At 38.8% G+C, this 26,107-nt stretch overlaps 1 protein-coding gene across 5 annotated transcripts in view; it reads left to right on the top strand.

Annotated features, from left to right (window-relative positions):
* FUT9 (fucosyltransferase 9) overlaps positions 1–26,107 on the top strand; it is a 108,892-nt gene that overhangs the window by 64,365 nt on the left and 18,420 nt on the right. Inside the window, exon 1 of one of the 5 annotated variants that reach the window (XM_021392087.1) lies at positions 14,253–14,848. The exons of the other annotated variants lie outside the window; for them this stretch is intronic. The gene's annotated coding sequence lies outside the window, so the exon portion shown is untranslated. Of the gene's footprint in view, positions 1–14,252; positions 14,849–26,107 lie in introns of those variants that run through there. 5 annotated transcript variants of the gene reach the window in all.

Below are 26,107 nucleotides of genomic sequence, written 5' to 3'. Positions count from 1 at the left end.
GATTAAGCTGTGTGATTTCTATTAATTTCTATATTAGCTGCTTAACTAAATTTGTCTGTAGAACCACAAATTTTACTTCATATTGTGTTTGATAATAAAGATTATCATGCACTGTTTGTAACAAATAATGGTAGAACAACCTAGTTATATACACAAATTATAAACTAAGTAATTGTAGATGTATTTAATTGCTCGGCAGCAGAGCAGCTGGAGAAACAAAAGTGCTGCTAATCTTAGTGCAAGGCAATAGTAGGAGAAATATATCACGTATGAATAGGTAGTTCCAAAGCATGGAGCACAGCTAGAAGATCATTAGACACAGGAAAACACACTGCTCCCATTTAGCCTCAGAATGAAGTATTTTTCTCTGATTATGAGTTATCATTTTACAAAGGGAATTCACCATCTGGAATAGTCCATAGATCACCTAAAAACAGGATACAGAAGGCAGGATCTGAAAAAGACTACTATTCACCTAAGTACTTAGATTTCTAGAAGAAATCTTAGATAAAACAAATGCAATCAATGTCACCTCCCGTGAACTTTGACAATGCCTTCTGAAGGAAAAAAAAGTGGAGCAATGCCTTAGAAGTCCACTTCTAAACTCTTATGGCCCTGTCATATATGATAGGGATAGCAAGTACTTGATATATTCAGGTAAAAGATCCTTTTTTTCTGTTCCTCAACATTTTGTAAAATTTCGGTCTATTGACTCGGATTTTTCTGTATTAGGAGTTTGATTTATGATTACTTTGTGACCAAACCTTGTTAGCTTTTTCCAAGAATGGAAATAGAAGAAAACAAATTGTTTCATGTTTTTTGTTGTTTTTGTGGATGGTGTTTTTGTTGTGTGTTTTCTTTTTGCTTGTCTGTTTTTTTCAAGGTAATTCTTGGAATTCTTTAGGCAGCTCCAGATAACATGGAATAAAAAGGCTGAGTATGGAGTAGCACAGGTGTTTCTATAGAGGAAAAGGGAAAAGTGAAGGTAAAATAAAATGGAAAGGAAAAGGAAAAGGCTCAAACAGCCAAGAGAAAAAAATATAGCTTGTCAGAATTTTAAATTCTTAAGCGATTGATAGTATAGCTGCTGTCTTCTCTGGAATATGTGTTTAAACTGACAACATAACATGCCAGATCAAGCAGTTTAAAAGGTACTTTTCCTACAGTTTCTTCTCTCATATTCTACAGGTCACTCTGGCCTCTGACACTGGAAAAAAGAGCACAAAGACTGTCTCTGTGTGTGTAATATTCTCCAAGCTAATAACCAAACTGAAGGCTAATCAGAAAAAAAAAAAAGAGCGAGACAAGAATAACCCACCTTATATTATTATTGCCAGTACATAAACTGGAGATTTCTTGGACTTTTCTAACTGTTAGATTATATGCAAACCAATAAAGTTCATTTCCATCTGTAGTTAACGAGCAGTTTAACCTCCATCATAGACAGGCCTGGTCAAAGAGATTGGTGAGTTCCTGACATAAAGTTTGACTAGTATCCCTTGTGACTTCAATGTAAAGCTCCCATATTAGAAAGTCAGTTTTTAAGACATAGACTTTCCTGCTTAGCAAATTAGTATCCTCTAAACACACAAAGCAGGTCTACCTAGACATGTGCAAAGCATTTGACACTGTCCCACATGACATCCTTTTTGCCAAATTGGAGAAAAATGGATTTGATCATAGAATCATAGAATGGCTTGGGTTGAACAGGACCACAAAGATCATCGAGTCTCAACCCCCCTGCCAAGTGCAGGGTCGCCAACCACTAGACCAGGCTGCCCAGAGCCACGTCCAGTCTGGCCTTGAATGCCTCCAGGGACGGGGCATTGACAACCTCCCTGGGCAACCTGTTCCAGTGCGTCACCACCCTCTGTGTGAAAAACTTCCTCCTAATATCTAACCTAAATCTCCCCTGTCTCAGCTTAAAACCATTCCCCCTTGTCCTATTGATGGATGGACCACTTGCTGGATAAGGAATTGGCTGGATGGTCGCACTCAGAGAGCTCAATATCGAGGTGGAGACCAGTGACAAGTGGCGTTCCTCAGGGATTGGTGCAGGGACTAGTGTTATTTAACATCTTTGTAGGTGACCTGTACAGTGGGATTGTGCAACCTCAGCAAGTTTGCAAATGACACCAAGCTGAGTGGTGCAGTTGGCACACTAAAAGGGAAGGGATGCTATCCAGAGGGACCTGGACAGGCTTGAGAGGTGGGCCCATGCCATACTCATGAGGTTCAATAAGACCAAGTGCAAGGTCCTGCATCTGGGTTGAGGCAATCCCAAGCAGATATGGGTTGGGCAGAGAATGGCTTAGAGCAGCTCTGGGGAGAAGGATTTGGGAGTGTCAGTTGATAAAAGACTCAACATGAGCTGGTAATGTGCTCTTGCAGCCTAGAAGGTCAACCATGCCCTGGGTTGCATCAAGAGAAGTGTGACCAGCAGGTCGAGGGAGGTGATTCTGCCCCTCTACTCTGCTTTTGTGAGTCCCCACCTGGAGTACTGCATCCAGTTCTGGGGTCCCTAACACAAGAAGGACATGGAATTGTTGGAGCAGGTCCAGAGAAGGGCCACGAAGAGGGGCTGGAGCACCTCCCCTATGAGGACAGGTTGAGAGAGCTGGGGCTCTTCAGCCTGGAGAAGAGAAGGCTCTGAGGAGACATTATAGTGACCTTCCAGTACCTGAAGGGGATCTACAGGAAAGCTGGACTTTTTATGAGGGCAGGTAGCAACAGGATGAGGGAAAATGGCTTTAAACTGGAAGAGAGTAGATTTAGACTAGATATCAGGAAGAAATTCATTCTTTACTGTGAGGGTGATGAGACACTGGAACAGGTTGTCCAGTGAGGCTGAGAATGCCCCCTCCCTGGAAGCATTCAAGGCCAGGCTGGATGAGACTTTCAGCAACCTGGTCTAGAGAGAGGTGTCCCTGCCTATAGCAGGAGGTTGGAACTAGATGATCTTTAACATCTCTTCCAATCCAAACTGTTCTATAATTTTATAATTTTCTCATAGAAATTTGTAGGAAAACATGTTCCAGTGCTATTAAGACTAAACAGGTTTTTTTTATTTACTTTTTCTACTTTACTTCTGCAGAAATTTTATGTGATAATTTTGGTTTATGAAGGTAATTAGTTTTGAAAAGTATGGCTGCAAAGAGGTCCAAAATAAGAATTTCATGAAACTGCCATACACTTTAGAATATTTTTATGCAGGTTAGTAGTGTATTATGAACACTGGCAAGTTTAAGTCTGTCATGAGGTAATCTAAAACACAATTTTTTAATTATTTGTTTCATTTTTTTATCTGTAACTCAACATTTCCTCTCCAAGGGAATTCACAGATACAGAAGAGTGCTGCTTATAAGTGTAACTGTAAAGCTGAATCACCAAGATTCAGCTTCACTACATAACTGATGTCTTTGTAATTTCAAAATATAATTGTCTTTTTTTTTAAGAATAGTATACTTTTAACTTAAATGTTAAGTGTTTTATGTATTTATTTAGTCTCTCTCACTACTCCTCTTTCCCTCACTGCCAGACTATAATGAAAATTCTTCCCCAAAAGGTTACAGAACACTGATATTTTTTATTATGGATAAGTTCCCTTACCCATTCCATTCATGGATTTGACTCTGGATTCTTATATATGGCCTACACAAAGCACTTTGACAGCTTTTACAGTGGTGGAATACTCTAATTCCTGTGTATATACGAAGTAAAAAATACATATTTTGTCAGCGCAACTTTTTTATCTGGGTAAGTGTTACAGACTGCACTAGCGATATCATTCTTTCGGTAACTTAAATAACATCTGTGTGAAGGACACACTAACAAAAGGACAGATATCTGCTTGTTGGCACTGCACATGAGCAATATTAAGAGCATTAAACTTCAGAGAAAAGTTTCATACAAGGGGATTTAAGCTTTTTAGGATTCTCTACAAGAAATGTCTTCTGCATGATCCATGCTACATCAGTTGTCTTAGGTGGATAAGAGAGAAACACAGCAAGACGTCACTTACCTTGCCAGGTCTTAATGCTGGCAACTAACTTGTGTCTTATTTTACTTTTTTAAGGAATAGTAGGAGGAAACAGTGAGCAGGCAAAAGCTATGAGGTAAATAGTTTGTCCTTAAACATAAAGATGAAAATTCTAGGAGCAGCACAGGTCAGGCTGGCAGTGTGTAGCACCTGCAGAAACGTAGCGGAAATATAATGTTACTATATATCCCTCAGACAACAGTTCTCAAATTATAATAATTTTAATTCTAAATTCTAACAAGCTCACTGTTTGCACGGAATAATTTTTTCCATATAAGTTCCTGTGGCCTTAGTTTCCAGCCTGCCAGTAAATAGGCTGATCATGAATTCCTCATTCAAACAAATCTATAGTTGATCTTTTTAATTTATTTACCTTGACATAGCTGCAGTTTCTTCAGAGGATTCAGGATACAAGCATGTATGCTGGGACCAGTATTCTTATTAACCTGGACTTGGGAGTTGATCGTGAATTTTTTGTTCAAGTAGAACTTCCAGAAGAAAATCACATACCATTTTTTTTCCACAGAATCACAGAATGGTTTAGGTTGAAAGGGACCTCTGATGGTCATCTGGTCCAATGCCCCTCGTTAACCATTGAATCATGGTTGCCTTTTTTTTCTAGAAGCTGTAACATGACAAAGGAAATGTCTAAGTAAAAATAATCATATTTAGCTTAGCTATCTAAATTGAAATTCACATAGCTAAAATTTAAAAATTTTATGTTGCAAAATTAGGAGGGTATGTTCATATATAATTTCATATTAAATATCTATTTTTCTTTTCAGGAACTTTTGTTTTTTATGTGAAGTCCATCAGCTCATTCATATTATTTTTTATCAATTATATATTTAATAATATTTTATAAATGCATATAATAATGTGTTCTATTTATATACAAATCTATTTATAATTATATTTTATATAATCAATATATTGTATATTAATCATTATATATTTTAATATATTATATAGAAAGCTACTAGATTTTCCACATTACTCCTATCTAAGCTGATGCTCATTTTATATAGAGAAAGGTGACAAAAATTTTAGTACACATAAGCAGATGTGAAAAAAGATGTGCATGTGACTCAGTTTTGCCTTTGTCAAACTGATAGTCTGACACTGGACTTCAAACAGTTCCTTAACAATACTCCAGGCCAATATTCTATAAACATATAGGGAAATATGATTATGGGCTTAAAATTATTCATGTGCTCCACTCTACACTTCTATTACAGCTCAGTAGAATTGCCAACAGGCATTTAATTAAATATTGCTTATGTTTTCTTTAGAAACTTAGTACATTAGGGAACAGTCACAGCTTTTCAACATTTTGAATTGTAGAGATACACAAAATGATTCTGGTCATTCATTTATACAAAATGTTTGTTTTATATTGCAAACTATATTAAAATTTATTTTGTGTCTTGAAGTAGTTAAAAGGAGAATGTGTTGTTAAACCTTTTAATAATCATAATTAATGAAATAAAAGCACATTAAAGAACATAAGAAATACATTACAGACAAAAAGAAGGAGAAAAAATGAAAATAAAATGAAAAAAGAAAATCTTGGATATGGTAAATTCTATTTCAGATAAAAGGGTGAAAGTAATTAGTTGGTATTTTAAAATTAACAGTGAAGAACCTGTGGTCAAAATATATACTTCAGCTTTTCTGATGAACAACATGTGTTTGCTGTCAATCAGCCTCTTAAAGATGCTGAAAGATAAACTACCTGAATTTGAGGCAGCAGATTTATTTTAAAAAATATTACTAGAAGTTCACTTTAGTCATACATTTCTCTTTTTTAAAAAAAGACATCATTTATGTACTAGCTGAATTTATAGGAAGCAAAAGGAGAAAGATATAATATAGAAAGTGAAGCACATTTAGTTCCTAATAAAGAGAACTATGTTGTTTACCATAATCTTTTCTAATAGAACATTTGTAAGTCTTGAATAGTTTTTCAATGATATTCAGACCTCTCACGGAAATTTACATAGATGCTCACTGATACTATGTTCCTATGCCAAAGACGTACATATCTTCATCTTGTAAAGATTTGTCCAACAGAGAAAAGATTTTTCCAGTAGAGCAGAAGCAGCTAGGGAGCTTGTCATTTGGAGCCAAAGTAGCCATACCAGTTACATGGATGTTTTAAGGGAGACGTGTATATACTAACCTAGATAGTTGTTCTTGAAAATCTTACCTCCATTACTAAGCATTTAGATGTTTTCATATATCTGATATTGGTGCCATGGTCCTTCAAATAATTTGTGTGAGCTCATTGCTAAGTTCATAAGTAGTTCTGCTGACTTTAGCATCAAAACTCAGAAGGATCAAATGGAAGACAAAAAAGCCCAGAACGAACATTTCCAGGTCTAAATTCAAGGTAGCATCCAAGCTTCAAAGAAGGTTCCTTCTGCTCAGAAAGTGAGTGTCATAAGGGAACGTAACTAGGCTGTCTCTAGGCATCCTCTATGCAGGGAGAATTCACTTATTATCTTTGCAGTTATCTCCAGGTCAAGTAATATATTTACTGAGTAACAAACATAAAGCACGTTGACAGGAGACATCCAGCACATTCTTTCCAGGTGCATGTTGTAAGCACAGATTTCAGAGCTCACAAGATATGCGAGGTAAGAGCCTTTTGATGTTTGGTCTTGCACTTACTCTGTGTCTTATTTTTTCTGTGCTGACAATCTGCAAAACAGAAAAAAAGAGACAGTTACCCCACCAACATAAAATTATAGAATCATAGAATATCCTAAGTTGGAAGGGACCCACAAGGATCATTGGGTAGAACTCCTGGTTTCACAGAGGACCATCCCAAATGCAAACCCTACGTCAAAAAGTATTGTCTAAATGCTCCTTGAACTCCAGCAGTTTTGGGCCATGACCACTGCCCTGGGCAGCTTGTTCCATGCCCATCGCCCTCTGGTAAATAACCTTTTCCTAACACCCAACCTGATCCTCCCCTGACACAACTCCATGCCATTCCCTCAGGCCCTGTCATGGTCACCAGAGAGCAGAGCTCTGCTTTCCCCCTCTGCTCCCCTCATGAGGAACTGCAGGCTGCCATGAGCCTCCCCTCAACCTCCTCTGCTCTGGGTTGAACAGAGCAAGGGACATCAGCCACTCATCCTATGCCTTGCCCTCTAGATCCTTTGCCATCATTGTAGCTCTCATTTGGATGCCCTCTGTCAGTTTGATTGATGTCCTTCTTATATGGTGGCACTCAGAACTGCACCCAGTGCTGGAGGTGAGGCCACACCAACACAGCGCAGAGCAGGACAATCCCTTCTCTTGCCCTTCTGGCAGTGCTGGGCCTGGTGCACCCCAGGGTACGGGTGACTAGGGCACACTGCTGACTCGGATTCAACTTGCCGTCAGCTGGAACCTCCAGATTCTTTTTTGCAGGGCAGCTCTCCAGCCACTCATCCTATAGCCTGTACATATATACAGTGTTGCCATGTCCCAGGTAAAGAATCTGGCATTTGCTCTTGTGTCATGGTTTTATGATTTTTGTTGTCGGTATTCCACATCATAACATCATGTAAAGCACCGGCAGTTAAAGAGTTAATGTCCTGATTTCTGGGGACTGCCTTTTTTGGGTGTTTTGGTTCTCAGAGGAGGAGGGGAGGAGCTGCACTCCCCTGGGGTCTTTGCATCTGGAGGGGGTGGTGAAGCCGCCTGGCAGACCGAACTCTCGGGGTTTTCCTTCCTACCCAGCGGAGAAGCACGTGGTCCCCCTGCAGCTTATGGCGTAAGAATCTCAGCTTGTAACTCTCCCTGTTTTGATGTATTGGCCTCAATTTCGATATATTTAGTAAATTAACGCTCCTCCTTAGACTGGTGCCGCTGTTTTGTTTTAGATCCGTCTACGAGTTCTCTACCCTTCCCCTTTTCCCTTTGTCTTTCCCAGGGCGTGTGTCCGCCTGTCCCCTGCTGCATTAGCCACCAGACCAGTCCCGGCCGGCCCCTAACCCGCCGGCAGGTTTTTTTCTTCCTTTCTCTCTTTTCCGGGCCTGTGGGCCCGTGGGCTTGTCGTTCCCCTTGTCATGGACGCAGATCCTTAGGTAATGCCGTGACATCTTGTTAAACGTTTTCTTCTGTTGATTGTCCAGCCCTCTAATTTGTCAAGATGTCTCTGCAAATCCTCTCTACCCCTGAGGGAGTTAACAGATCCTACCAATTTAGTGTCATTTGTAAACTTACTTCAAGTCCTGTACCCAAGTCATTTATGAAAACATTAAAGAAAATTGGCCCTAAAATGGGGTCCTGTGGAACTCCAACAGTGATCAGTCACCTGTTTGATATAATCCCATTTGCTATCACCCTTTAAGTCCAACATACCAGTCAACTGTTCATCCATTGAATTATGTATTTGTTTAGCTGGACATTTTGTCCAGAAGGATACGGTGAGAAACAGTAACTGATTTTACATCAACTAGCTTCTTCTGGTCAAATAGGTGCGTAACCTTCCTGTAAAAGGAAATAAAATTCATTAAACAGGACTTTCCCCTCATGAAGCCATGTCAGCTGTGCCCAGTGACTTTATTGACTTTCACATGTTTTTCAGTAACTCCCAGGATAATTTTCTCCATAATTCTGTCAGGCACAGAAGTGAGACTTATTGGCTGGGATAAATCCCTTCAGACTCCCAGTTAGATGACTTACTGTTTGCTGACTCAGACGCTTTTCTGAGACCACTCACTCCAGCTGAGTGTGAAAAATAGCCATGCTTTCTTCCCATCACAGTCAACATGCAGTAGCCAAGTTCAGGAGCTGGCCTTCTGAGTCTATAGTCTAGTTTAAGAGAGATGACTAACTACCACCTGCCAGCTTGTAACAGAACCAGAGCTGTAGATTCACCCTACTCTGGAGTGGTTTAAGCATCAAATTGTTTTACTTTGCTGACAGGAGCTAAATGCTCTTGTAGGCTTCCAGGCATCTCATTCATTCAAGAGAACATGGACATCTAACTTCATATTGCAAACTCTTACTTTTCAGTGCAAATGTTATACTTTGTTTAGAGTGTGTAGGATTTTGTCACTGCAGTGTTAAACTGCAGTTGCCTTAACCCTTTTCTAGCTCCTAAAACAGGTAACACTGAGCACTGTATTCTCCCATTCTCTATTTTTTTCCTTCCCCTAGGAAAAAAAAAAAAAAAAGGAAAAATAGGAAAAATACCCCTGAGAACTGGATTAAAATCAACCTGCTACTGAAAGAAAAAGCATAATTCTACTGAGAAAAGCCAGAAAGAAGTGGTCGCTTTGCTGCCTGCAGAAATGGACAGAAGATGTATATGAGGTCTGAGCAGAGGAAATTGCCATTAACTCCAGTGCAGGATTTATTTCAAAAAGTATTTAAGATGATTTCACCTTGGAGATTAATGCCTAAAGTGAAGAGAAGTGAGAAGCTGCAGCATGGAAAGCTGATTTGTGAAATGTAATCTGGGATGGAAACTTGCAGTTTGGGAAAGGATTGTAGTATGCTAGGGTAATTTTAGAGCTATTTTACATTTAGATAATGCATCTGTGATTTGATGGAGAAAACTGATGGAAAATGGCTAAGGAAATCACTTAACTCAGGAGCAATGCAATTACTGAGAATTCATACAAGCAGCATCCCTGGGATTGGCAAAATGTGCCTTTTAACTTCTACCTATTGAGCATAAATATATTTTATAAAGCTTCCTCCTAACTTGTGCTCAAAGAGGACATATCATGTAGAGAAAATCCCTTCATTCAAAGGGGTAAGGTTAGAACACCTTCATTGTGATGCCCACTATGTAGGAGAGAAAAAAGAAGATAATGCTGTGGCAGCCAGTGCAATATCCTCACAAGTTCTTATGTCTCAGAGGCAATATGAAAAGTATGAAAAGTTAGTTGTACCAAAAAAAATACTAAGCTAATAAATAATGCATTTAGATTTAAAGTATTTGGATTATTTAGGGGATTCAGCAAACACTGAGCAAAGAGAAATCAGCATGGGGAAACTTGGACTATGCTGGGAAATGTTTGTTAAATAGAACAATTTCAACATACACAGAAAAAGGAATAAATTGATGAGTAGTGAACAGCTTAGTATGTGGGTACACAGGGACGCTCTGTGTTTTACTTACCCAGATGGCTACCCTTTCCCACCTTCAGACTGAATTGCTATGAGGCAGTACTTGCGGAGTGCTCAGACAACTCAAACAGAAAGAGTGACTTCTTCACAAAATGCAGTTTCCATTTCTTTCTTTTACTTTGGTTTTGTTGTCATGATGAGGCCATCTCTTGCCATTTGTTCCTCCTAAGTGGTTTACATTCTGTTTTCCTGCCACTGGTGTTAAAGCCGTCATCTGTGTTTCATTATCTACTCTGCTGGGTTTTTAGCCCCTCTTCAACTTATAAAAAATACAGCTGCCAAAATAATCTAGTCAGTTATTATGGCATGCCTGCCTCTATTTAGAAGCTTTACTTTCTTGCACTGTTTCCTGCCAAATCAGGTTCAGTTGTTACGGTTTTGACACGGCACATCACTTCGGAACATGTCCATCTCTATTCACTCTTTTGTTTACGGGAGCAAACATCTTAGAAGTTCTTCCTAGGTAGCCTCTTAATTCCATAATGCATTCCATGTACATTTCCACAGTTGACCTATGAATTGATCCTAGTGCCTTTCCATTAAGACCTAAGGATACAATGTTTGGAAAGAAGTACTCTGATGTTATAGGAATTCAAGAGCAAACCAGATGGCTGATATAAATTTATTCTGAGCATTCTAAAGCAGTTTGGACACGCATACTTCAACACGTGATCTTATTTCTGCTATCTCTGTTTTTCTCCTTGTCTTTCTTCTTATCTTTTGCTGCAATCATTTGTTGTGTCTTGGCTCAGACAAAATATTCCTTATAGCAAATTTTCCACATGCATGTGAATGCTCATAAAGCAAATACAAATTGCTGTTCTGGTGGAGTATTGCAGGAACCTACCAAAATATATGTTATTTCTGTATTATTATAGAACTATAACTAGGTGGTGCATCAGCCAGTCAAAAATACATGCCTCTGTAAAAGAAATGTTAAGGGTTTTTTGCAAAATACTAAAAGAGAAGTTAGAACCATCCTCATCACTCACAACTCCAGTTAATGAAGCAGGCTCTGTCCATTGTGTAAGCGAGTCATCACTCTTAACACGTAAAAGTAAGGCAAATTTCATCAAAGTAGTGGAATTCATATTCTGGATATGCAAAATTATTTAAAATGTCTGGGTGGCCTAAATTTTCTGTGCATGGTATTTGCATGGCATTTTTTTCTGGTGATATATAGTAGTATAGATTATAATGATAGTGCACTCATTAGGAACTCACAAGTTCCGTTTGTCATCTTAACATTACTCTTACTCTATGTTTGTCTTATAGTATGGACACCATTTACATATATTTCAGTGTATCTCAGATAATGCAGTGCCCTTTAACATTGTCTTTTCTCTACATTTTAGCTAATATTTTCTGAAGAAAGTTAAACTTAAGCCTCTAAAACTACAAAAGAACACAGAATCATAGAATCATCAAAGTTGGAAAAGACCTCGAAGATCATCCACCCAAGCCATCCACCTATAACCAAAATCTCCCACTAAACCATGTCCCTCAGTACAGCATCTAAGCGTTTCTTGAACATCTCCAGGGATGGTGATTCAGCCGTCAACCATCAGCCCGTTCCAGTGCCTGATGACTCTATCGAAGTATTTCCTAACATCCAACCTGAATCTCCTCTGGCACAACTTGAGGCTGTTCCCTCCAGTCCTATTGCTAGTTGCATGGGAAAATAGGCCAACACCCACCTCACCACAACCTCCTCATTCAGATAGTTGTAGAGAGTGATAAGGTCACCCCTGAACCTCCTTTTCTCCAGACTAAACAATCCCATTTTCCTCAGCCACTCCTCATAAGACTTGTGCTCCAGACCCCTCATCAGTTTCATTGCCCTTCTCTGAACACACCTCATGGCCTCAACGTCTTTCTTGTAGTGAGGGGCCTAAAACTGAACACAATGTTTGAGTTGTAGCCTCAGCAGTGCTGAGTACAGAGGGATGATCACTTCCCTGCTCCTGCTGGCAACACTATTACTGATGCAAGCCAGGATGCCATTGGCCTTCTTGGCCACCTGGGCACGCTGCTTTCTTATGTTCTGCTGAGCATCGTCAAACACCTCCAGGTCCATTTCCTCTACACAGTCTTCAGCCACTGTGCCCCAAGCCTGTAGCGTTGGCTGGGGTCATTGTGGCCAGAGTGCAGGACCCAGCACTTGGTCTTGTTAAAAACCTAGTTTGAGAGCAGAGTTTCATGGATGCTGAAGAAACTTACCTCTAATTATTTTATTTATGATCTCTGAGAGCATCCAGCTTGCTAGGCCAGTCCACAAGCTCACTTTTGAAGGAAAAAAAAACCAACAACAAAAACACCTGGGCAAACACACACGTTAAGCAGCCTAACCTTGGCTGTGTACTACATGCATTATACTAGTGATATCTTTATAAAATGTTGTTTAAGCTAAGTTAATGATTCCTAGACGAGATCAGACTGAGAGCTTGTGAGAATGCAGGTGATTGAGTGCTGATGTGATACGAGGTGGAGCAAAAGTACATACTCTTTTGATTTCCCTGATGAGGTAAACAGAGGCACTGTGAGAAAAGTCTGTTGGAGGAGAGTGGGTGGAAATGAATGCCCTCAGTAAGAGCAGAGAATTGACAGGTTTTGTGTTGCTATCTATTTTCAATATTTTTTTTCAGAAATATTCATGGGAGCCCCTAACTGGGAAATTTCACTGTAGCAGCAAGTAGCTGTACAACCTTATCCTTATATGCATGTATTTAACAAATTCTCTAAGCCACAGGTTCTTCTACTGCTAGAAGGTAATGCCATCCAGCATCATCATTACCAGTAGGAGTTATGCTCCAAAACCTCCTGTGTATTTTGGGTAGGAATAACTGTATCTTCAGCAGACCAAACAATTTTAATGCAAGCAGCAAAGGTTACTTGAAATCCTTGCCTTACACAGCCAAGAGCTGGAAATACTCAGAACGCTTTGGCTTTGACCTCAGTGTTGCTGGGGAATTAGTCATAATCCAGAGAGAACCGGAGGCTAACCAAGAGCAACACTGAGGCATTTGCTGATAAAGTCAGTGACAGTGTATCTCTTAGCGTGTATGAAGCATATAAAGATCAAATGTTTCTAACCTTTACAAAACAAGATCTTCTGCTAAAGTATGGAAAAATCTACACAACAACTGAAATATATAAAGGATTCAAAATTTCTACGAAATGGGAGAAAGGCTACAAGTCTATAATATAAGATACCTTACGTTTTGTGTATTTGGTTGTTTCCCTCAAGCCTAGAGCACAGAGGTGTGGCAAACACATAGTGAAGATGGATAGAACAGAAAACAGAAAAGAGCTTAACATGTCATTCCTTTTTGGTATTCTAACTGCATTGCCTCCTTCTGTTGCTTCAAATCACATCTGACACTTCTTCAGTTAGATTAATCTGATAGATTGCAAATGTGTATTCAGGGCTTTAAATGTAATTGACATCCATTAAAAATATAAACATATAAATCTGAATTATCTGCATCTTGTCCTCCTAAGGACATTCCTAATTTTTTGACCTGTAAGTCAGAAATAATGTTTGTTTGTTTGTTTGTTTGTTTTTTATATATATTCTTGGTTGATTAAACACATTTGGATTTTTAGCTATTTAGTACATGGTTTAGATTTGGCAGTTTCACTTGCCAGGATCAGTGGCTGTGATGCCCATGGCTGTCATTCAATAATATGACAATAATATGAAAATGTACTTTTTTTCTTTTCTATATCATGTTTTTTCTCAATTTAAGAATGTTCACGAAAAGCATATTATTCCTTTTGAGCTTGATGGAAGAGATTATGATTCTGTTCCAAAAATCACTGTTTTTCTTCATTACTGTAGATTTTCTGTATAATTTTGCATGTTACTAATGTCACTTTAAATGGCAAAGACAAAATTTTCATTTTAACCGAAGAAGTAAACTGTCGTACTTGTTTCCTGCCTTCTTAACTATTTTAATCACATTTTCTTTGCAATAAGGATTTCATAACCTGTGCTTCTAGATATTCTTTTATTTAGTAGGCTTTTTTTTTTTTCATTTCATGTTTGCAGTGGCTTATTTCCTTGACAGAAGTTAAGTCCTGGGCTCATGCTGGCAGTTGACTGATAATGAGCTTCTCATAGCCTTTAACGTACTAGCTTGTGACACTGTCCTTTAGATCCTGATTCTGAAAGAAGGTAGAGAAGACACATACAGACAAGATGTGCATCTCTACTGCCCTACACTCTGCTTTTACCAGTTCAAATTACACAGTTCAGCTTAGTCTGTTAATGGGGTGTAGAATATTTCTGATTTAATCATGATGCATACTTACTTACCATGACAATATATCTATGCAAAGTCCACAGAGCAGATTAAACACAGACAGGTGTGACAGTGTACTTCCTCAACATGTCCACTTCGCAGAATCCTTGTTCAAGCAATAGCCAGTGGCAGTTGTGATGGCTGCGTTTGGTTACACAATAACCAAGGGCTAGTAGAGCATGCGCGAACCAAACACAGCTGGTATGCACTATGAGTCAATCATCTTGCACCATAAATAGCAGAGAGCAAAAAGCCAGTTGTACTCTCCTGCATGGCAGTGGGCTGCATATGAGGATCTTCCCTTGAGTAGGGGCACCTCTCAAGATTACTTCTCAAGGCTAAGAGATTCCTTACCCACTACAGATACGCAGTAAGTCACTAATGGCTTTGCAAACTTTGCTAAATTGCATTTTGGATTGACTGTGTGCATAATCCTCTAGGCATAAACTGTTGATCAAGTCTGGAACTTGGATCCAGCTGCACCCATGTTCCTCTGAGAAGGAGCTTGGAAAGAAAGTCTACTGACTCAATGGGAGGTTTCCTTGACAGTTTTGTCTGACATTGTCCTCTATGCAGTAAATACCCATGTATACTTTTCCACTGAATCTTGTTAAGCTACTGTCTTATTTATGATTCAATGTTGTTTAATCACTGTGTTATATATCAACATGTTGCTGCTTTACTCTTGCAAGTGTATCTCTGCTCTGTGACAACAGGAAACTGTCCTAATCTCCTACTTTCATTTATTATTAGTAATTTTGTATGATAGCATTAGATTTTTCTCTGTGCTAAAGATTTTTCTTAATGTAGTATTATTAGATTTTTATGCATGCTAAAGCATGTGATTTTATTTTTATTTTTTTCACTTTACTGAACAAAAAGACCTTAGCCCTAGAATGAATGAATCTCATTGGGGAATCACCATTTCTGGGTGCTTGTTCTTAGGAATTTACCTAAGAATTTTTTATTATTGGACTTTTCTGCCTTTCGTATATCCTGTCAGGTCATAGTAAGGTTTTTTAAAGTGATTAACCAGGACTGACAGCCTTATCAGAAAACTTGGTTCTGCCCTTTCAAAATTTCTGACATAGTTCTATTCATTATATAGGGTTCAATGGTCTTCTTAACTCAAATACTTCCGTGACATTACTGGCTGTACTATGTGGATTATTACTTTGAACTGGACAAAGGTCTTCATCTTTAAATATCTGATACAGCTGTCAAGTTGGACTTCCTACCTGTTTGATGTAGCAACACAAGCTAGAAGAAAGTGGCGTGTATCATTCTTCAAATTAAAAGGAATAGAGGCACTGAGTGGATGACTGCTATCTGTTATCTTAAGATGAGTCCCGCATGCCAGTGTCTGCCCCTTATCATAGGCAGGGCACATAGCAAACCCCAGGTTTGCTCACAGCTCAGCATATGTGCAAGGAAAAGTGATTTTAACCATAGTGCTGAAGGACAGCCTGGAGAACAAAAAGGTCATGCAAACACCCTGCGGGGGAGGGAAAAGAAAAAGAGAAAGCCAACATCATTCTTTCTTAGCAAAGGAGTGCTAGAGATTTAGAATAGGTGATAGAGAAGTGCTATGATTTTACCTATGCTACTCTTCCATCTGAGGATGATGACACTAAAAGAAGGCTACAACAAGCCTATAGCTTAATATGAAATGTTTACAAATGCACTTGGACCATTAAAAAAAAAAAAAAGAAGAAGCCTCTGGTGAAAGAAAGATTACTTGCATAAGGTGTGGGAGACCATCCACCACTGCTTTTCACTTGAGAGTAAAAGGCGTGCATTACCAGTGATCTTGCAGTAATGCTACAAGCAAAGCATACACCGTGTGAAAGAAGCGTCCTGTAAAGATTCTTGCTGCTTGATGCCCAACAAAATCCTAATAGAATAAACTGTCCAGAATGACCTTTCTTATTTACTCAATTTCTGTGAACTCTGTGGCAGTATAAGTACAGCTCATTTCAAGCACCCCAACTTACAAAAATGCCACATAGAGGCAAGATTTTTCACCTTTGGCTTGAATCTCTCCTGATAATTCTCTTATGTGTATCACCCTTGGAGCTGGAAATAATGTTTCTGAATAACCCTATATCCTACCTTGCTATAAACAAGCATTAACACCCCCATCTGCCTGGAGAAGCTTGTTTTTCTTAGTTTTGATGAGCAAATGTGAGCCCCACGCGTTCTACAGCTTAAAAAAAGTAAAACCAGGAGGACCTCTGAAGCATTTTATTTCTTGTGTGACTGCTGCTCAAAGACAGAATCATACGTTAGGCAGCCAGAAAAATTCACACAAAATTTCACTGTGTTATTCACTTAGAATAAAAATGAATAGTTTGAGGGCAGCTGAATCCTCCACAGAGCCTGATTCTGGATTGTAAAATCAAGAAAAACCTGATCTACTAATCTAAAAAAATACACCAAACTCCCCCAGAAAAACTATTTTAAAGAAATTGGATGGTAATTGCTTGTTGATTCAAAATGGCAGTACTTGTTTGTCATGAATATTACTGTGTAATTTCTCTGAACAATTAATCAGCATAAGTTAGAGTGCATTTGGTACACCTTTGGGGCATGCAGCCTTTTTCTTTTAACTGTTCCCTGAAAGCTTTGTGTAAGGTACTATCTGTCTGAGGTAGTCAAATTCAGCAGCTGTGTGATCCAGATCTGTGTTTCAGGAGCCCATCAACTTTGAAACAATTCCTGCCTGTGCCTGCAGTCATACTTGCCTGCTCTGGCCAGAAGCAGAAAGTATTTCATTATTTTTTTTTTTTAGTCTCCAGAACCTTCATTCTAAGCCTGCATTTCATGTACTGTGTATTGGGTTTTATTTTTTTCAGTTTCTGTTTGTTTGCTTGGTTATTGTCAAACCATTAGATTGTGGTACATATATATTATCTGGAAGATACCCTTTACTCATTTTTCTGTGGAACTAGCAGGTGGGAGCAACAAAGGTAGACTCTTACATTATTGTTCTCCATCTCTTCTGGAAGTAATTTGAGCATTAATTAGATCTAAGAGCCAACAGAAGGACTTTGTATTTGTTTCTTTTTTAGATGCAATACTATATATAACAAATGAATGTTTTTGTACAATAAAATAGCCAGGTTACAATTTTAGATCTTGGTAATAGCAAAATAACACTACTCATTCACCATACCTAATTCTATCTGTAGTCTATCTGAAGATACAAAGTAATTCATCCTCACAACCTCTCAGCAAGTTGACTGTCATTATTTTGGTGTTACAAACAAATTGTGGAGAAGAATAATTAAATACTTTGGTTAAGATCACACAGGAAATCTGCTGAAGATATGTAAATTGAATCAAATTCTGCTGATTCTGAGTTTGGTACTTTAGCTACAGAGCAGTCTTTTCCTGCAAAGTCTCTCTCACAATGCATCTCGTGCATAGTCTAAATTAAAAGCATCATTAAAAAGGGAAGTTAATTACCTTCTCTGCTTTAAAAACTATTTGCTGATTTTAATATTGAATATATTCAAGCAGTTTTCTCATGTGATAATGAAGTGAAGACATCTAAACACAAATCTGAAAATAATCATGATGTTTCTCCATGTTTTTGTGGTATAAATAGCAGAAAACACCCACGGCAACTTCATTAAGACAAAGAATTGAAAATACGTGGGCTTAATTGGATTCAGTTTTCAAACATAACAATACACTAAAAAATTATCACTTACATTCTCTTTATTCTTTATTTATCCTACATGATGCTTTTAGTAAACCTGTTCTTATGAAAATTAAAAGCTATCTGAAGCACCAGAAACTGCATTTTTTTGGAAAAACAGGCGAGTATTAAAAAAAAAAAAAAAATGAGCTGCTTTTTTCTGGGACGCATCATAGAAGGAGGATATCTGCCTTCACAACCACAGTGGCTTGGTCAAGTTTGGGTTCTGCTGAAGTAGTCAAGTATTTAAGTTTCACTGTGGGATGCTGAGATCTTCATTTCTGAATACCATGTTACATCTTAATTGTTAGATGTCTTGCTTAGAAGATAGGAAACCAAATCAAGCACAGACGGGATTAGGATTTGATTCTTCTGCTGTCCAGAACAGCATTATATCCAACTGCTCTTTACATTCCCCATCTTCCAAACCAGAAAGGACTGACCTAACTCCAAAAGAAGATTAATGAAAATACATCCCAAGTTCTCTCAGGGAAGTAGGCATCTATAACCCCAGCACAATTATCTTATGAGGAGCTGAATGACTCACTGAGATGTCTGTCTCACTCCTTTAATATAAGTAGATTATACTACCAACTTAGAACAGATATCTAACTTTTAGGATAGCAAAGTCCCAATTAAAATGCCTTGGCTAGTTTTTAAAAATGTGATAGATTTCTAAAGCACATAGGCATATAACACCTCTGAAAAAGGACCCTAATGCATTTCACTGAGCATACTTTTTTAACTTGGAGCTTTGTAGAACTGTGCAACACATTCTGCAAGCTAAATTTACTATTTCCATTTTTCAAGTAAGGATTTTTGAGAAAGCCAAGATTTATAACAATAGTTTAAATTATACTTGGTTTTAAAACCATTAGATGTATTAATCAAGAAACTTTAATGTGGCTATCATTATGAGATGCAAATTGTAAGATTAAAAAAAAATTCCGTGTACCATTGAAATTTGCTATATTTATTTAATTTCTATTTTAAATTCATGAATTTGCTCATATCCTGTGCAAAGTAGGTATAAAACACTATATAAGGAGCATTTATAAGCTAATTTTATACACAAGCATCTGAAGAGGGATGGAAACACTTGGTGACCCTTAATAGTTAATCTGATTATTGCATTTTTTTTCTTAGCTCTTCCTTTCTTAACTCCAGCATACAGTGGGTTCTTGAAAAATATGGTAATCATGGGTTTCACTTCTCCTTAATGTCATTATAGCTAAGTTATAAAACAGTACTATGAGTTTACAACAAGAATGTTCTTACAGATTTGCAGTGGACAATTTTGAAGTCCATTTATCCAGATAAAGGGGTTACCTGTGATCATAACTGTAATTTGCATCTGATAACAAAATAGTTCTGAATTGGAAATGATGATTTGCAGAAATAGTCTGGAAATCAGAGAGAAAAGAACTCAGGAGAGTACAGTCCGTCACCACCAGCAACTTTATAATCCTTTCCAATATAACGATTTGTTATTCTGTTTTAATAGATTGTGTACCTCAATAGTAACATGCAGAGAAGGGGTGATATAGGACAGATCTCCATAAACGCGTATTTTTTAACTAATGCATAACTGTGTCACAGTCTACATTTTATTTATTTATTTTTAGAGCCACGCCAGCTAAAAAACACTTGAATTGTTTGTAAAAGTAATGAATAGTTTAGCAGAGTCTGCTGATAATATCTACTCCTAGATCACAGAAAACATAATGAAAGTTTGGGTCATATCCCCGTGACAAATTTGTTTTCACCTTTTTATATATTTGCAGACGACACCAAGCTGGCAGGAAGTGTTGATCTGCCTGGGGGTAGAGAGGCCCTACAGAGAGATCTGGACAGGCTGGATCTCTGGGCTGAAGCCAACGGGATGAGGTTCAACAAGACCAAGTGCCGGGTCCTGCACTTTGGCCACATCAACCCCAGGCAATGCTACAGGCTTGGGGCAGAGTGGCTGGAAGACTGTGTAGAGGAAACGGACCTGGAGTTCTTGGTCAATGCTCGGCTGAGCATGAGCCAGCAGTGTGCCCAGGTGGCCAAGAAGGCCAATGGCATCCTGGCTTGTATCAGAAATAATGTTGACAGCAGGAGTAGGGAAGTCATTGTCCCTTTGTACTCAGCACTGGTGAGGCCGCACCTCGAGTACTGTGTTCAGTTTTGGGCCCTTCACTGCAAGAAAGACACTGAGGCCCTGGAGTGTGTTCAGAGGAGGGCGACGAAGCTGGTGAGGGGTCTGGAGCACAGGCCTTATGAGGAGCGGCTGAGGGAGCTGGGATTGTTCAGTCTGGAGAAGAGGAGGCTCAGGGGAGTCCTCATCGCTCTCTATAACTACCTGAAGGGAGGTTGTAGTGAGCTGGGTTTCGGCCTCTTCTCTCTTGTAACTAGTGACAGGACGAGGGGGAATGGCTTCAAGTTGCGCCAGGGGAGATTTAGGCTGGACATTAGGAAATACTACTTTTCTGAAAGAGTGGTCAGGTGCTGGAACGGGCTGCCCAGGGAGGTGGTTGAGTCACCATCCCTGGAGGTGTTCAAGAAACGTTTAGATATAGCGCTGGGAGACATAGTTTAGTGGGGTTGGTGGTGGTAGGTGGATGGTTGGACTGGATGATCTTGTAGGTCTTTTCCAACCTAGCTAATTCTATGATTCTATGATTCTATACAGAATATTGACTGATCCAATCATAGAATATATAAAGAGAGGAAATGTGAAAGCAATAGCTGTACTGCATATGAGGTCTGAGTGTATTTACCTACTCCTCTCTTCCTCTGTTTGCCTCAATTCCATCTATCCCTTCTTCATATCATCTCAGGACTATGCACTTCTTCCAGGTATTCGAGTCATACAAGAACAGAACAAAAAATCTTGATAACCATCAGAAAAAGTCCATGGCAGTCTTTCAGATGCCAAGCGCAGTGCAATGTGTGATCACCTATGTGAGCAAAGTCCTAACCTTATTGTCCTTTGGCACAAGTTAATAGAAAACTTAATGAACTATTATTTATAAGGACTATCACATCTGTGCTGATCAGATCTCTGCTGTATAACTGCTCTGGCTGTACTTGATAAGCGAGCCAGCCCTGCCGTGGGCTGTCTTTAGTATCATCAGCACGGCCTACCTTCCCAACACTGTGCCAAAGGTTGAGTAGATCAGCTTAACTAGATAATGTCTGTGATGATGTGCTCACATCATCTTTGAAATAAAGTGACTTACTTTGGGCTTTTTGGGGGGCAGGAGCCCTCTATATCAGGAGATGTAGACCTATTGGTCTATCAGTGGAGCAAGTCATAGTTCCTTCTGCCGTCGGTAAAACCTACTGCTTGCAGATGATGTGAACTTGATATTAAGAAGTAATCTGATAGATCATACCTTGGTTTTAATTTTTCCAATCTGTTAGATCTTATCTGTGCTGGTTTGCAATCGCAAAGCAGCCACAGCTCCCAAACACACACTCAACAAAGGATTCAGTCAATACAAGGGAACTAATCTTAGTTACACAGTAATTTCTGAACATTCTTTCAGAACATTTTACAAAAAAAGGTGCATAGCTTTAACTTCATGTTGTGTTTGAGGAAACTAAATTAGGATGGAAATCCAAATTGCCACTGTCACCATCACCTGTCCCAGCATTCAAACAAAGCAAATATAAATGTCATCCAACACTGAAACTCCTAATATCCTCCTAGCTGGTTCCTTTCATGTCCAGTCTCTGCCAAAACTATCATCATAGTTTCTCTTTTGCAGGAGCCTAAGGAGCATTTTTCTATGTAAAGGGATTAAATGATATTTTAAATGTGCAAATTAATTCATACTGAGATAAAACTCCTCCTGTTGGTCTAGAGGGAGGATTTTATTTAAGTAAGATAAAACATTTTTTCATTGCAAAATTAAATACCAGCCCAGTCATTATGCTTCCCATGATTATTTTGAAAAAGAAGCTTGTTGGCAGTTTGTCTGGGCAACAACTCTGTCTAGCTACACCCTAGAGATACTGTAATTTCCAAACCTATACTGTAACAGCCAGCAATTCCTTAGAAGCACTGGTAAGAAAATGATACCTTAATTAAATGTTAAGTTTGAGAATCTCAGGAAGTTCTGTGGAAGAGAGTAGAATGTGAATGGGAGGGATGTGTGCATTCTGGAAGTCTTGCCACCGGTCAGCATCTTGATCACTACAGTTCTCAGAATGGGGGTTTTGCCCAAAAGCAGATCCCAGAAGTGGAAGCTCTGTAGGAGTCTTTATTTTTCAAATACAAAAAGAATTGAGACACTTTTAACTATTTATAAGTATCTCTGAAACAAGATGTTTTCCTTCTGACTTCTGCATATCTTTCTTCCAGAAGAAGTTCTGTAAATTTTTCCACTATCACAGAATAAACAAGTTCTTTTCTTCCTGTGTGGGGCAGTGTTTTTAGAGCTGCAAGCAAACCACGGGCATTGCTTTTTCTACCAAATGGCAATCTTGCACAGACAGCAGTGGTATACTGTTCTCAGGGAAGAGACAAGCCTAAGAGTTGACCTGGTCTTCCTTGTGTCACAGTCCTGGGGCACTCCAGAGAAGATGGGCTTCCACTACTGATTTTCATGAATCAGTTTGGGAGAAAAAAAGAATAACAAAAAAAATGCAAAAAATACCTCATGGCAGATACTGTCTAGCATAACCCTAGAATGCAGCAAAGCAACACAGGAGTATCGAATCAATGAAAAATTTCTCTGAATTATAGCAGTCATTCTGTGACAGTAATACAGCAGTTAAGACTATACCCATTCTACTTCTCTGATGAGTTCCAAAATGCAGAGAACATCGCCCAAACATTTTTGTACTTAGGGCATTTTCAGTTGCTATACCAGTTCCTAATAAAGCATTGCAGGCAAGTGTGTTTGGCATAATTTTGTTCCAGACACAGAGTAGTCTGCATTCATGCTGTGGAATCAAAAGTGAAAAAAAAAAAAAAAAAAAAAAAAGAGCATTTGTTTGAGAATATTTAAAATTTTCCATATTAAAAGTCTTCTGCCTTGAAAAAGGAAGAATTGAGTTCTGAACGCCATACTAGAAGCACCAAATGCTGAAATTCAGGAGCTGCTTTCTCACAATCTCATAATAGGATTTCTTTTAATCAGTATTGTGTTTGGGGGGTACACCAAGTTGCTTTTCCAAGCTTTGTTCTACAGCTGCAATTCCTAGAAATATATTTCCTTGGGAAAATATGAGCACTGGTTCTTGTGAATTCACACTGCTGTGGTACCCAGGAACCTAAGACAGATGCAAGTTTAGGCTTCCTATGCACTTGAATGAAAAATAAAATAAACAAAACACTGAGAACGTTTCCCATAAATCTATGGTGTGTCTTTGTTTATGTGATTCCACTCATGTATGGAAGGATACAAGGAAGTTACTAGGAGGCATAAAGTATATTTTTTGACCTTTTCTTCATGATCATTAATCATTATAGGGTTCAGCAAGTGAGATGCACTGAACTCTGGAAATTCTCAGCCATGTTTAATGTCTCCTGAACACCTATTTAAGCCAGAGCATTTCACAGGGTGAGGTGTACTTTCCTGACATATTTAGCTGTTCAGACCACCTTCCTACAGTGTAGCTGGATGTTGAACAAGCTGGGATTATTTAGAGATGTTCTGCTGCTTGATTGCCTTAATGCTGCTTCCCTCATCAGAGACATTTTGATTGGAAATCTGCAGTATGAGTCACAAAGGACAATGTTGATGTAATTAGGATGCTGAAATGACAGTGACAGAGTGTTAGTCAAGCTGTGGGAATGACATTCAAATACTGGGTTTTATACTCTTTGTTTACAATGGATATATACCTCCAGACTAATGACACACAGTAGCAAGCATCTAATACATTATTACAGAGAAAGCTGGAGTGTCAACAGCTTTTGAAGATGCAAAGCAAGAGGGAATATGCTGATGACTGAGGACCAGGAAAGCCCAAATTTGTAGGATATCCTTTTGCACTTAGAAGAAAGTACTTCTATTACCTTTTCTCAGCCCTCCACTTGCAATCACTCTGCTTAGGAGGCTTTTCCATTAATGTCAAAAGACAGAGGGCAAAGAATTGCTTTCATGATATCACTTATTTATTTAGCCTCCCTTGCTTTACTGTATCTAAGTGATTTTCTCATCTGCAGCTACAGCAAGAGTGACTTCAGTCTCCTATGTTCAATTTAGTATTAGTTTTATCATTGCTTATCATTTGTCTATTATGCTGCTTTATATGGCCTTAAGGTATGATTGGTTTGGAGTATATAGGTCTTGATGGCTTAATGGTCATATCTGAACTGTGGCCAAACACCAGGGAAACCTCTAAGAACAGCAATTCCCAGCTGGTAAGATAAAAACATGTTAAAAGTGAAGCATGGTATGCAGCTTCACTAAACAGGAGTACAGGACCCTCACTGGCTGGATGTTGAGCCAGGGCAGGGCTCTGGAACTGGCATATGGAGGAACATGGGAAATAGTGACTTGGTGGCTCAGAGTGGCATCAGTTGGTGTCAGCGCTGTCACCTGCATCCAAAATCTTCCAGAAGCCCTGAGAAGAAGAGCAGGGAGGGAAGCAGGGCTGGAAGCAGACGGAGATGAACACAGTTGGAAAAGCGTAAGGCCTCTCTTTTCAAATGAGGCATTTACATAGTTATCTACACAAAGCTAGCAATCATAGGTCCAGAAAATGTATGCAAAACACCACTGTTATATCTAAATTCATGGGATTTTAATTCATGCTGATTAATCGGATAGAAGTTTCACCTGAAAGCATCAGTGATTTGGTTTCTGCAGACTTTTTTAATTTTGAGTGTCTGCTGCTGGGGTAACGAGGAGTAACTCTGGTAATGAGTAATAAGCAGAGTGAGGCTGGTATGGAATGCATGCAAGATTAAGTAAGAAGTCTGCGGGAAGTGTCAGGGAAGTAATACATGCTGCACCATGTCTCCCTGAAAGTCACAGTAGCTCTCTTAATTAGGTATGCCATTGTAGGTGTGGAATTCTGCACAGAAAATAACACAGAAAGCTCATGGTTCTTCATGTCTGTATGTAACATCAAATATCCTTAGCAAACAAATACTGCTATCAACAGTTTCTATTATGCAATCTTTCCTGTGGGCAAGCCTGCAGGTTCTGTCTTTCCTGAGCACAGAGTCCTAAAATTCTTTATCTACGAAGTTAGACAATCATAATATTTTCCTCTCAGTGGAGTAGTTTACCAGAAAAAAAAAAATGCTTTTCTCCTGATCTTCTCATAGGCCTTTATTCCAGCACTTTCCATTTATGTAATAATTATTGTTCCATTAACTTATTCGACCCTACCAAGAACACTCAAATTTCTGTTAATCAGCCTTAAAGTACACTGAAAATGCATAGAAAACATCAAAAGCTAAGTGAAGAAGAAAAACAAAAAAGTGACGTAGGCAGTACAATTTGGATAGTTCAGTAAGTTGTTAGGATGCTGCTGGAGCTGCTGCATTCCCATAACTGATGCTAATTCTGAGGTATGGAAAGGGTGCGAGATTTCCACAAAAGCAAATGGAGTAAAGATTGAAACAGTCGAAGTATGAAAAAAAGAGAACAGTAGAAACAGCAATAAGAAATGAAGGAGAAGTAAGAGAGAGGCAGTTAAGAGAGTGAGTTGAGATGGTTCTCAGTAGAAATCATGTTGTTTGAGGCTGAGACCATGAAGCTCTCACTGTGTTCCATGCTGTTTGTAGAGGTGACTAGTATAGGACCAATGAGAATACTGAAATTTTCATAAGCTATCCCAGAGACATTGCAGATGTGGATGCTACAGAGTCAAGCTCTTGAGGTGGATTCTTTAAAGTACCCTTACATAAAAAATGTAGGGACAACTGGGAAGCACGGTCCTTCTCTGGGTGTCTGCTGCCTCAGCTATAGTTGCTGG

Source organism: Numida meleagris, chromosome 3, assembly GCF_002078875.1.
Source record: "Numida meleagris isolate 19003 breed g44 Domestic line chromosome 3, NumMel1.0, whole genome shotgun sequence".
NCBI lineage: Eukaryota > Metazoa > Chordata > Aves > Galliformes > Numididae > Numida > Numida meleagris.
The sequence above is the reverse complement of the archived record's forward strand: the minus strand, read 5'-3'. Positions and strand labels throughout refer to the sequence as shown.